Genomic DNA, 9,935 nt, shown 5'->3' on the forward strand with positions numbered 1-9,935 from the left:
ATTATTCTCACCATCATCACAACTCTCAAATGCATGTGGACAATTAGAAGAATCATGGTCATATGACCCACAAACATCACAAAACACACATCCATTTGGCATATTACTTGAAGTTGAAGGAGGAGTAGAGTTAGAAGATGTACCTCTCCCCTTATTATGGGAGGGAAGAATAGGTGCTTGTAAAGAAGCACTCTCAAGCTTTGCCTTAATTGAGGTCATTTCCTTTCCAAAATTTAAGATTTGTGAGGACAAATTGTTGGTGGCATTGAGATGGTCGATTAAATAAACCGTTGAACCGCTTTTGCTTGTCGACTCTCTCTCACCTTCTTGCCAATCCATGTGATATCTCACCACATCTTCAATTACGTCCACCACTTCATCCTCCGTTTTTTTCATGATAGGGCCTCCGGCACCAACATCCAAACAAGACTTGCCTTGAGGACTTAAACCTCCATAGAAGATTTGGATGATTTGATAGGTAGGAATCCCATGGTGTGGGAACTCTCTTTGGTACTCCTTATACCTTTCCCATGCCTCATAAAGACTTTCACTCAGCTTTTTCTTGAAGCTTTGAATAAGAGCTCTTGCCTCGGCCGTCTTCTTTTGTGGATAGAACCGAGATAGAAACTCCTTAGTCACTTCATCCCATGTTCTCAAAGAGTTTGGCTTCACCTCCTTGTCTAACCACTCTAAAGCACGTCAGATAAGAGAGAAAGGGAAAAGCTTAAGTCTAATAAACTCTTGAGAAACCCCGTTCACCTTGATTGTGTTGCAATATTTCTCGAATTCCATAAGATGATTTAGGAAGATTTCATGCTTTGCACCACTATATTGACGCCTCTCTATCAAAGTTATCATTGCTGATCATATCTCAAAATCATTTGCCGGTGTCGTTGGTGGAGCAATCCCACTTTCAAACCTATAAGCTCCGGGAGTTCCCAACTCCTTCAATGCTACTCTTGGATTAGCTACCATGCTTCCTCATTCTTCTTCTTCTTCTTCTTGATGGATTTCCTTTCTTGGGGAACTTGGACTTGAGGAACAATTGGCAACCCTTATCCTTGTTATGGTCCTCTCAATTTCCGGATCAAATGGCATTAAATTTCAATCTCGTGCCCTACACATACAAAAACTCAAAGCAAATATCAATAGCACGGCTAAAAATGTAGCCTAAAAGAAAGAAAATCTTTTTGTATTTTTCAAATAAATGGAATACACTCAATCAACAATAGCAATCACCATGCCCTCCCCGGCAACGGCGCCATTTTATACGGCGGGAGAACCTAATTCGTTGGAAGCTAAATTTCCCGGTCAAAACAAAATTTATGAATCTAAACCCAACCCAAGGTATAGGGCAAGTCTAGGTCGATCCCAAGGGAAGGCGGTTTCACTAAAGTCAAGGCTAAGTTATTCCGAAAACTCAAAGAGAATAGGTTGGTCTAAACTATCGAAGTCAAACCAATCAAACATATCAAATAGAAATCAATTATCAAAACACTAAGGAATTTAGGATTCACATGCATCAACAATAACCTTGCTAATTCGGGGGAATTCAATCAACTAAGCAATGCGAGGGAAAACGAAATATGCAGTCAAGATCACTCAATAAGCTATTTCCTAGGGTCAAGCTATATGTCTCTAGAAAAGACTTCAAAGGAAAATTGCTAATCAAGACCAATCGATAATAATAGCATCCAAATCAATTTTTTGTGTCATTGAAAGCTATTATGCAATCTAGCATGATCATCAAGGTTAGCTACTCCTCTTCAATCCAAGCACATGCACAAATTTCATCAACCAATTTAATCACATCAACAGATCAATCAAAAACCCCAAATTAGCTATAGATTATCACCAATACATGCTTCACAACATTCCCTATCAAAGGAACTACTCACTAATGATGATGAAATTGAAAAGCATAACAAAAGAAATCATAATTCTCATCATCAGCATTGTAATCCAAAACTTCAACAATCAAATTCAAGCTAACAATAGAAATTCAACAATATATCAAAATCAAACATAAGACTGCATTGAAAAGTAAAGGATTCTTACAAAACTTTGATCAATATCAAAGAGGAAATGAAGATCTCAATATCACAATCATCAAACACCAAGTTTCTCTCTCTAAAATCTAAGAACAATATCATAATATTAACAACTTCTCTCTCTAAAATTCTAATCAAAATCTAAAACAAGGATTCATTCTCTCTAAAATGAATGAAAATCTATACATACTAAAACTAACTAAGGGGAAGTTAGTTAGACGTCCAAAAGATACCTCAAAATGCACGGCCTCTCACTCCTATGCGCGGCCGCAACAAAATGGGTTCGAAAACAGGGAAGAGAGGGAGGCGCGGCCGCACCAGGCTCGCGCGCGGCCATGCCATGGGCCTGCGCGCGCACCCGCGCCATGGGAGTAGGGCATCTCATCTAGTGCGGCCGAAATTGGCCCCGTGAGCTCCGGATGAGGCATGATGATATAGGCAGTCTCTAGGAGCCCTCTTGGTGGGTTCAACACCACCTTTTCCTGCCCACACGGTATGAGGGCGCATCTTTGAAGACCTTGCTCTTGGACTCCTTTGCTTTTGGGCTTCAAAATGAAAGACCGGGACAATCTCTTTAGCTTGAAAACCCTGAGAGGAATGCTATTAAGCCTCTCGAACGTCGCCAACTTCCTAGAATCAAAGAAAAACAAACAAGTAAAGAAGAAAATGCAAAATAAACTAGAAAAGCAAGAAAATAAGAAAACATCCAAAGAAAATGCAAAGTAAAGAAAATACAAGTAAAGCTAAAGAAAAAGAGGGTAAAAGAAAAGTAAAAGCCATGTAAAATCATCCTAAGAGAGGCTAAATGAGTGCCATAAATGACACTCATCAAAGTCAAACATAAGCATAAAAAGGTCCGCATTGGAAAGACCATCCGTAATGCGTCAAAAACATAGGATTTTTACACGTAGGAAAATTGGGAAATATCTTTCACAACTAGAATCGAAAAAATACTACGAAAATCGAAAAATCCCGAGAACACAGAAAGCTGCCGAGGAGTGTAGGAACTGTCGTGAGACAGTAGTATCTGTCGCATTTCGATGGCTTTATTGCGACACAATAAGGCCATCTCCTCGCGATGGATCCAGTTTTCTCGAGCCGAGTTCTTCCAACACCAAGCCATAAACCTGCCTTCTTGTTTTAACCGATTCTAGGACTGTTTAGCCGATTTTACTTCTTAATTGACTTGATCCTTCTTTTCTGAAACCCATATGTGTTTTACATATGTCTTTAGCCCTTGGGAATTCACGATGCATCTATCCAATAGAACGCTCCGTGCAACGATGGGTACATCTGAGTTTGTGAATTCACCAAACCATGGAAACAAGTTTAACTTGCGGGGTCCCATATATTCACCAACCCTTCCAAAGGTAAGGCTTCCGAGCGATGCATTCAGACTCATAACCATGGACCCTCTTTGACTACCATAATTCTTGAACTTTAGAGAACTAGAGCCATGGTTAGGTTGTAAACTCATTGCATTATATTGTGACTACTTATGCATCTGTTACTTGTGCATATTTATATTTTATTAAACTAACCATTTGTGTTCATAAATAAAGTCTTAACCAACTAACCAATGACTAAAAAGGACTATGCTCAATTAATTAATTAATTTGAACTCATAAATATGTCTCAAATCGAGTCATAAATTTTTAATTTACTTTGAGTCAACCCGCATTTTTATTCTTGTATCCTGCACAAGCGTCAAGTTGTTTTGGTCATAATCGGAGTTCTACAAAAAGTTACGTGTCGTGCCACCTATGATACTCTATCTCCGGATTTTTTCTTTCATTTGACGTTGGTTTTGTCCAATTTGGAGTCACGGTCAAAAGTTATGATCAAAATACCATAGCCTGTCCAGTTTAGTGTATATACATGAGGTCTTAACTTAGTCTTTGTTCGAGTCGAACCACATGTAAGTCTAGTACCATGGTCATTACACGAGTCTGGAACATATCACTTCCACTTACTAGTCTTAGAACACACTTTGTACATGCTTTTTTCACACCATGACCATGTCTTAGGTCCATGCATGAGTCTTCTTTTTCATCATTTAAGTTGAGGGTTTATTTTATTTCTGAATTCTTCCATATCTCTCCATCTACATCGCTTTTCCATATATCACATATCTCACACTTTTCGTCTTTTACACTTTCCACATTCATACACCACCTTCATCTTATGTGTTTTTTCTATACGTATCATTCCCCTCATATACCATGACCTTTTCCCATCTATTGCATGTTGAGTCAAATTTGAGTCAAATAATTAACAGTAAGTATCCATGACTAGTGGAAAATTGCTATTAGCAACACCCTATTAGCAACTGGCGTAAAGTACGCTAGTTAATAATATACTAATTGCAACTGGATAATATAATCTCAGTTACAAATAATATGACATTAGCAACTGGCATTGAGAAGAGCACTACTAATAAGTGATGTTGTAAAAAAGAAATTAATAATAGCAACAAGCCAATTTAATGCCAGTTGCAAATATAATGTTATTAGCAGTTGGCCTAAAATGTACGTTGCTAGTAATAATTAATTAAAAATTAAAATTTATATTTGTAACCATTTTATTGCCCGTTACAAATGTTAGGTCAAATAAAAATTGACCAATATAGTTGTAGCTGACGTTAACCTATCTGCTACTAAAACCTTTATCCATATATTTTTATTAATGTTTTAATTTTTTTTTCAAAGTTGAACTTCGTTCTTGTTTTTTTCGCCCAACTTTTCCTGTTTTCCTCAGCTTCTCTCTCCTCCTTCATTCTTCTTCATCTTCTCTTAGGGATCCGATTTTGTGGTCTCGAATCCCACTAATTTTACGATCTCCTCTTCTGAAATCTGCTGATCTTAATTTTTTGTTCATTCAAGATCTATTGATTTTTCACGAATTAATTACGTTGAGTTGCGCGGAGCTAAACCTTGAATCAGAATTGATTCTGATTTTAGGGGTTTTAATGCTTGTGAATTAAGTTGATTTGTTGTGTTGATAGTCGAAATTGCAATGAGATTTGTGGTTCCTCGCTGCTGTTGTTGTTGTTCATCGTCTAAGGTTTGCGATTTCCTTTTTAACAACGACTTTCGCTACTTATAAACCAATCGTCTGGTACGCCTCTTTCCGAAATTTCTTTCTTTAGTGTGCGACTAGTTTTTAGGTTTATTGGTGTTGTGCGAAACTATGAATCTTACTTGTTAATTGCTTGGTATTGTGCTTTGTTAAATTTGCAAATATAAGACTAATTGAGTATGAATCTTCTAATTTTTGGGGTGAAATGGGGCCTCATTGATGCGGATGTTGGTTGCTTTGTTTTGAGACCCAACTCTGTTGATATTAACCAATCTTACATTCAATAAATCAGTAGCTATCTTGACAGTTCTGTTAATATTTATGTAAGATATGGTATTATGCTTTAATCCTGTTTGATCCGTCAGAAAAAGGTGGATAGTATAGCCTAATTTTCCAGCAGAACATGCTTCAAATCATGAAGAATTAGAGAAGCCATTGTTATAATCTGACATCTAGTTTGATGTAATTCCTTTTCTCAATTTGTTATGAACTTAATTATGCCACTCATGTCCTTGTTCAATCTTCTCCGACATTAATAATGTATGGTTTATCACTTTTAATCTTAGATTATCTATTATTATCTATATTATGCCATTTATGTCCTAGCTTGTTCTCAAAATCTCAACTAAGTTTGCTCTGCCATGTTCTTTTGACTCGTAGAGTATACTGGTAGTAATTTAACACGAGTACGAACTACTCTAAAATGTACAAGTAATTTGAATTTATCTAGAATGTGTGATAATGATAACTTAACTTTATGCTATTGCATCTTGTCATTGGTACACCTTAACTTTTTGCAGTGGGTCGAATCATAATCAAGTTAGGCCAAAATACATTCGGTTAATCAAGTAGTAGGTTAAAATGACTAGTGCCGAAATATGTTCATTGTAAGTAGTAGGTTGAAATGACTAGTGCTGAAATATGTTCATTATTTGGGTCTTTTGATGAAAACTAACGAATTTGTTCACTTTGGTTATTTTTGGTCAAATGTTGTATATGTTAAGGGCCTTAGGCTATACAGATTTACGGGTCATTAGTCAGTAATTATCAAGTTATAATTGGTAATCTATTAAGTCATTTTACCGATTTGGTCACAACTTGAAATAATACAAGTCATATAACCTTGACTATTGATCACTTTGTAAAACTCAAACCCTTGCTCAGTTTCACCCACAAAAATCATCAACCCACAAATATAATCATTCTGCTCATTTCAATTTATTTAAGCTGCTTGATTAGACAAGTGGTTTGGTTTATTCTCACTTTATACACTTATATGAAGGGAAGGAATATGCATCCCTCCCCTACCCTCTGCCCCAAATTATTTCCCCTTGTCTCTCACTTTTCTCTTCCTTTTCATTCCCTTCTTATCTTTCTCACACTGTTATAGACTAGTTGTAATAAGATTTGCAGAGATTTTTGATTTTATTCTTATATTTTATCCTATTCTTGCTCAGTGACAATATGACATGGATTATTTTCTGTTTTGATGGTTCTTTATGCAGGCTAATAAATAGGGTTTGTAAGCTAGTGGGTTGCTGGGTTGTTGTACTCAAGCTGCAGATCTTTAATGATGAATGGATATCTACTTGAACTAGGATTCACAATCGACTGTCTCAAAAACAAAAAAGGATTCACAATAATCTACATGTCCTTTCAGGTGAGTGTGTCTGTTCACTTGTACATTATATGACTTTGGAAAGGGTTTTGTTAGTGGCTCTTGTAGTATATTCGATAACTAATAGTGACCTTCATAAGTCCATCTGTGGATGTCATGGCTTGTCTTTTGGGTCGGACTTGCTATTATATATGTCTAACTAAACTATGCTAGATTTCAGTAGGAGTTGTACTAGCTAGGAGAGATAGGGATTCTAGCTATCTGCCTACGATTTATTCCTTGAATTAGTTTGTATGCCTGTCCAATTTTTAGCTTTACAGCTTGTGTAAATTTATTGTGTCTGTTTGACGTGGGAAGTATTTGAGCCACGATGTGGCTTTTGTTTTTGTTGGCTTGTTGAACTTGAACATCATGTTGTATTTGGGGTTGATTTGCATATTTAATGATTAATGCTCCCTTTTCTCTAAAAAGAACCATGTTTATGATGGATGTAGCTGTCAACTATGTTGCCATTGCTGAACCTTTGGAGATCTCTCCATCATTCGTATGCATCATGCAATAACAGCAATTGCGGTCCTCTTGGCAAATGTGCTCTCAAAACAGTTTAATCAGATAGCGTCTTCTGGGAAAGGTACTATGTTTCTCATATAATTGAATATGTCGAATGTGCTATTGTTTTTTTTTTTTAATGTGTGCTCTTTCTAGGACCTCTAAAACGTAGCCATCTTGGATTTTAATTGTTTGCTTTATAAATTACAGGTGGTGGATTACAGAATGTGATAGTTATAGGTGCGGATTCTCTTTCTCGTTTCGTTGATTGGGCGAACATGCATATTTTTTGGTGGAGTATCTAGGTTTTTTAGAAGCCTATTAGCAGCCTTGTAATTTATTTTTTTAAATTGTAATTAATGTATACTTTATAATTAACATAAATTTGTTAAAATAGTATTTAATATAGTTTGTGTATCATTTTGGAATTATTGCAATTTTTTTTTTTAGTTAATGAAATGACTATTTGCAACTGGCGTAGTCCTTAGCCAACTGCTAATAGTCTTTTTTTATTTTAAAAAAATTACTATTAGCAGCTGGCCTAGTACCATGCCAGCTGCAAATAAGCACTATTAGCAACTGGCCTAGTACTACGCCAGTTGCATATAAATACTATTAGCAACTAGCCTAGCACTACGCCAGTTGTGAATAATGACTATTAGCAACGAACAAGCGCCAGTTGCAAATAATAATATTATTATTAGTAGCCCTTGCAATAGCAGCCCCACGTGCCAGTTGCTAAAAGCCACTTTTCGCCAGTTGCTAATAGCGTTTTTTCCACTATTCATGACTTCCCTTTCCACAGCACTTGGTCAAGGAGAGAAGGGCGTCTAATCAAGGACAACACATAGAAAAAAGTTTGTGATAATGGCTACCCAACAGGAAGATGAAATCAAGAAAAATATCAATGGACTCATTGTGATGCTCAAGAATCTCACCATCCAAGTCAACAACCCTAGCAGACAACTACAAGTTGATACTCTCAAGCGCATAGAACATAGCTTGAGTCAAATGTCTAATGACCACAAGTTCCATGGGATTAGCTCCCAAGGGCTCTTAGTGGACAAGGAATTTATCCTGCAAAAGTTCAATGTCAATGAAATCCCTAAGTTCAAACCAACTGACAATCCTTACTTTCACCTGAGAGCTTTTGAAACGATCATGGGAATCAAGGGGGTTGATAAGAAAGTTTTTTCCCCACATTTCTCTCTTTCCTTAGAGTCAGTATGTCAACAATGGTTCTTTTCTATGGACTCTTAAAAAAGGGCTACTTGGGATTCTATTACAAATGCTTTTCATTGATAGGTATAAATGTAACATTCAAGTTTAAACTAATCATAGGGAACTTGAAATGTTAACACAAAAAGAGAATAAAGGTTTCATCGCATTTTACAATAGATGGAAAGAAACTTCTGCCACGATGATTAAAGTTCCAAAAGAGAAAGAATCTGTAAGGATATTCATTAAGAATCTCCAAGACAAATATCAAAAGCACTTGAAATATCAATGCAATTTAAATACCTTCAAAGCTGTTTACAAAATAGGCATTGATATTGAAGATGATCTCACAAAACAGAAAGCTGCTAACAATAGTAACAATAGTGGCTTGAAAGGAAAGAAGAACGACAATCCTTCTTCTTCCGAAAACACCTACTCTAGTAATAATGTTAGACCTTTAACCTTAATGATATCTTAGCCATGGATAATCAAAGGCCAAAAAAGCAACTAAGAAAAGAGTTCACCCCTATTGGGATGAGCTATGACACCGCCTTCAATCGACTCGATGCCAAGGGACTTATCACTCCCATTAGACCTCTTCAAGATCCAACACCCGAAAATAGATCACCCAACTGGGATTCTAACGCCCATTGCAAGTACCATCAAGGTAGGGGACATACTACCGAGAGTTGTTGGAAACTGAAAGAGGCCATCCAACGTTCCCGTTCCTCCATCTGGCAAGAAGACTGACGATAAGCACAAAGCACGAGGCGGGCTTCAACGACAAGATTTCATGATTTCTTTTCTTATTTTTGATATCCCCTCCACTTAATAAGTCTAGCATAAGCACCCTTCATTTTCATTAGATTATTAGAGTTTGATTTTATCCTTTCCCATTTTAATAAAATAAGCATTTATTTCCTTACATATGATCATTGCATTGCATCTCATTAAAAAAATAAATAAATAAATAAATAAAAATTCATTGTCAGACTAAGCACAAGGTATACCAATGATTTGAGGCACCACTTGTAGCCACATCATATCACCTTCACCTTTTCAAATATATAATTCCTTTCTTGATGAGCCACTTTGAGCTTTGTCTGATAATTAACCTTTGTTTTTTCAACCCACATCTACTTAACCTTGGGATGCATGGGATGGTGTGCAATTTATGCAATTTCCAAAAATAAAAGCTTGAGTGGTTTTTACCAAAGTTTCAAAAGTTTAAAAAAGAAAATTGCAATAAAAGTGTACAAAAAGGCAAGTGTTCCAATGTCTTTGATATGAACACGTCTTTGATATGAGCACGTCTCACAATGCGTCTCTTATCGAGTTGCACACCTTGGGGGCTTATTTTGGGTCTTGAGCCTTTATCCCTTCTTCTTCAACCTTTAGCTTAACCTAGTTACAACCCTTCA

At 36.5% G+C, this 9,935-nt stretch overlaps 1 long non-coding RNA gene across 2 annotated transcripts; it reads left to right on the plus strand.

The window, feature by feature from the left end:
- The first annotated feature begins 4,764 nt into the window (after nucleotides 1-4,764).
- Nucleotides 4,765-7,724, plus strand: LOC145587751 (uncharacterized). 2 transcript variants are annotated; one of them, XR_014101420.1, is made up of 4 exons: nucleotides 4,765-5,168; nucleotides 6,635-6,789; nucleotides 7,242-7,378; nucleotides 7,507-7,724. It is a non-coding gene; the product is annotated as an uncharacterized LOC145587751 (long non-coding RNA). The 2 variants fall into 2 exon arrangements; XR_014101421.1 differs by lacking the exon at nucleotides 4,765-5,168 and adding an exon at nucleotides 5,178-5,591.
- Nucleotides 7,725-9,935: the final 2,211 nt, after the last annotated feature.

The sequence above is a fragment of the Chenopodium album genome, chromosome 17, assembly GCF_948465745.1.
Source record: "Chenopodium album chromosome 17, dcCheAlbu1.1, whole genome shotgun sequence".
Classification (NCBI taxonomy): Eukaryota; Viridiplantae; Streptophyta; class Magnoliopsida; order Caryophyllales; family Amaranthaceae; genus Chenopodium; species Chenopodium album.